The following is a 3,761-nucleotide window of genomic DNA, read 5'->3' as shown; positions in this document are numbered from 1 at the left end:
ACTGGAAGAGTAGATTAAGAAGAAAAATCCAAGAATATGCTATACAAGACTTCATCTATCAATTGATTGGTTTATCATCATCATTTTGTCCAGCTGGCAATTTCAATAGTTCTATGATTTGTACCTCAGAAACACAATGGTTTTCATGAATCATAAATAATGCTTTGTCATGGTTTTATGGCTTATTGACTTAGAAATAAATTTTCTAAAATATTAGAATTCAGTGTAGATGCTGCCAAAGTCCTTATCAATTTGAATGTGGGGAAATTAGAGTAAATCATTTACTAAAATAAGAAAAGGTATTCTATTCTATACACCTTAGTTTTGGAATAAATCTATAAAATAAACATGTGTTCATTGTTCTCAAATTATGGAATTATTTCAAATAAAAAGTCATTTAAATCACATTTGCATTGTTAAATGATAAGTTCTCTTCTAGTTCTAGAGAAGTATATAAGAAAATGAATAAATATGATTGGTGAATTTCACTTTTTGTGTTATATTCCAGATAGTTCTTTAAAATGGTTATTTAATTAATAGAACTTCATTTAGCATCTGATCTGCTTCTTGATTTAGATTTTTTCTTTCTTTTATATTAATGTTTAGGTTTGGATTTTGGTTATGTAGTTTTTACTGTTTTTAATATGAAAATATGCGCTCTTATATTTATCATTCTTTTGTTGTCAACAACGCTGCTGTGGTCTGAAATTTCACATGTCTTATCATTTGTTCAATCCTAAAATCCTATGAGTAGGTTTCAGACCACTGTTCTTGATCCTTCATTTTGTTTTTTAATTCAATGAGACTTTTTGATGTGTGTATATGTGACATGCATGACAATCTTACTGCTCTCTATGTTGTCAATTGTATGAAAGTTATGAACATAATACATTTTTGCATTCTTTAAAAAACGGAATGTAATAAGTAAATAAAAATAAATAAAAATTATATTCAGTATATTTATATAATTTGAAGAGAGATGCAGGATTCCAAGTGAAATTACTCTATAAGAGTAATAATGGCTGGGCCTCTGAATTAGATTCTTTTGCTCCCCGCCCCCAGCCAGTGAGTAAGTGAATGAGAGCGGAGGGCGCTGTGGGTGAAGGCACTGCAGCCGCCAATATCCTCTGCTTCTCTGCTGCACCGACCTTGGCGTCCTGCCTGATCCCACTTGTTTATGGCGTATAGCTTGGTGTCTATTTAATACAAGAAAATGGAAACCGAACAGCCAGAGGAACCTTCCCCAACCCTGAAACCAGTGGTGAATTTGGTAAATGTCCTGCAGAAGATATGGAAAAGGAGCAAGGATTTAAAAGATCTAGAAACAGCAATGAGATGGTTAAATTACTAATTCTGCTTTAGAGCAAGAATGCTGGGACAGTGATCAGAGAAGTAGGCAAGAACATTAAGGCTTCAAAGCAAGAATGTTGGGACAGTGATCAGAAAAGGAGGCAGGAACGTTGAGACTCTTCATACAGACTACAATGCCAGTGTTTCAGTCCCAGACAGAAGTGGCTCCAAGCGCATACTGAGTATCAGTGCTGATGTTGAAACAATTGGAGAAATTCTGAAGAAAATCATCCCTACCTTGAAAGAGGGCCTGCAGTTGCCATCACCCACTGCAACCAGCCAGCTCCTGCTGAATCTGAGGCTGTGGAATGCTTAAATTACCAACACTATAAAGGAAGTGACTTTGACTGCCAGTTGAGCCTGTTACTTCATCAAAGTCTGGCAGGAGGAATTATTGGGGTCAAAGGTGCTAATATCAAAAAACTTCAAGAGAACACTCAGACAACAATTAAGCTTTTCCAAGAACACTGATCTCATTCCACTGACAGAGTTGTTCTTATTGGAGGAAAGCCTGACAGGGTTGTAGACTGCATAAAGATCATCCTTGATCTTATATCTGAATCTCCCATCAAAGGACATGCACAGCCTTATGGTTCCAATTTTTTTGATGAAACTTATGATTATGTTGATTTTACCATGATGTTTGATGACTGTCACAGATGACCTGTAGCATTTTCTATGTGGGGGAGATGTGGTTTTGACAGAATGCCTCCTGGTCAAGGTGGGCATCCCATGGCTCCCTCTAGAACAGTTTACAATGACATGAGCCTTCTTCAGGGACCATCACTCTCTCTTCCTGGTTGAGGAGGCCAGGGTGGTAGGAGAGCGCAGAATTTTTCTCTTCCACCACCACCACCTAGAGGAGGATATCTACTGGCCTATGATAGAAGAGGAAGACCTGGAGACTGCTATGATGGCATGGTTGGTTTCAGTGCTGATGAAACTTGGTACTCTGCGATAGATACATGGAACCCATCAGAATGGCAGATGGCACATGGACCACAGTGTGGCTCTGGATATGATTGCTCCTATACAGGGAGTCATGGCTCATATGCGGATCTTGGTGGACTTATTATTACTACACAAGTAACTATTCCCAAAGATTTGGCTGAATCTATTATAGCCAAAGGTGGTCAGCGGATTAAGCAAATCCATCATGAGTTGGGAGCTTCTATCAAAATTGGTGAATCCTTAGAAGGATCCAAAGATCGGATCATTACCATTCCAGGAACACAGGGCCAGGCACAGAATGCATGGTACTTGCTGCAGAACAGTGTGTATCCAGAAAGTTTTTCCAAGACTATTGAAGGACTGAAGGAGTTCTGCTTCTTTTTTTTTATCTGCTTCTGTTTAAAAAGCCACCATTCCCCTGTTTCATATGTGTTCTGCATTTGAGGTGTAGTGAAATCTTGGCTGTTCATCAGATGTTTAGTTTTAGATCCTTACAAGCAGGGTTGTGGGGAAGGGTGTGCAAAAACTAACACTGAAATTTTAAAACAGCAGCAGAGTGAGTGGATTTTATTTTTTGTTCATTGTTGGTGGTTTAAAAAAATTTCGCTCCCATGTAATTATTGTGAACACTTTGCCTTATGTGGTTACTGTAAACATTTGGGGCGTGGGACAGGGAGGAAAGTAACAGTAGTCCCCCTGTCCCTGGCATCTGTTCAGAACAGTGTACAGAATGTAAATCTCTTTTGTAAGAAACATTTTATAATTTTTAAAATAAATTTAGTGAATCTTTTTTGGTGGTCACTTTTTTAAAAAAAATAAAGACAGTCAATTTTCAAATGGTGGTTGAATTTCTCAATGCACTCCTTAACTAAACACTTAAGTTGGATTTTCAGCTTCTTTATTGGAAATCAGTACAGTGTATCTCTTAGGTACAGGCAAAATATATTGGCAAATTCAGTTCTGGTGACTTCTTGATGGTTTCAGTCACTTCTTGGGAAGAAGTTCCATCATCCATATCATGCTTGTAATATGCTGGAGGATTTTTGTTTTTGCAAATGCTTGCCCCTGCTTTTCAGCAGTTTTCTGTTAGTTGTAAAAAACCAAGGTGGGCAGCAGTACTACAAATTGAAAAAATAATTTAAGTATATTCCAGAAGCCTAATTGGCAGTAGGTTTTATTAATGTAACACTTGGTTATTGAAGTAAGTGATGGATGCTGAATAAATTCTGATTATTTTTATTAATTTCTCACCTATAGACTTATTAAACTGTCAACCTTCTAGTGTCTATTAGTTAACTTTGTATAAATATATATACATGTCTTTCCATTACATTCAAATTGCAAGGAAAAGATGTACCATTTCTCTGTTGCACGTTGGATTAAGTAGGAAATGTTTGTGAACTATTCAAAAGCAAGTTGAAAAAAGTTCCTGTGGATATTTTATATAGAATCCTGGCATT

The 3,761-nt window shown here is 36.8% G+C and overlaps 1 pseudogene; it reads left to right on the top strand.

The window, feature by feature from the left end:
• Window positions 1-1,213: 1,213 nt before the first annotated feature.
• Window positions 1,214-2,745, top strand: LOC101578937 (annotated as a pseudogene).
• The last annotated feature ends 1,016 nt before the right edge of the window (window positions 2,746-3,761 follow it).

Source organism: Octodon degus, unplaced genomic scaffold (genome assembly GCF_000260255.1).
Source record: "Octodon degus isolate 3935 unplaced genomic scaffold, OctDeg1.0 scaffold00095, whole genome shotgun sequence".
In the NCBI taxonomy this organism is placed as follows: Eukaryota; Metazoa; Chordata; class Mammalia; order Rodentia; family Octodontidae; genus Octodon; species Octodon degus.
Note: the sequence above shows the minus strand (reverse complement) of the source record. Positions and strands in the feature narration are given on the sequence as shown.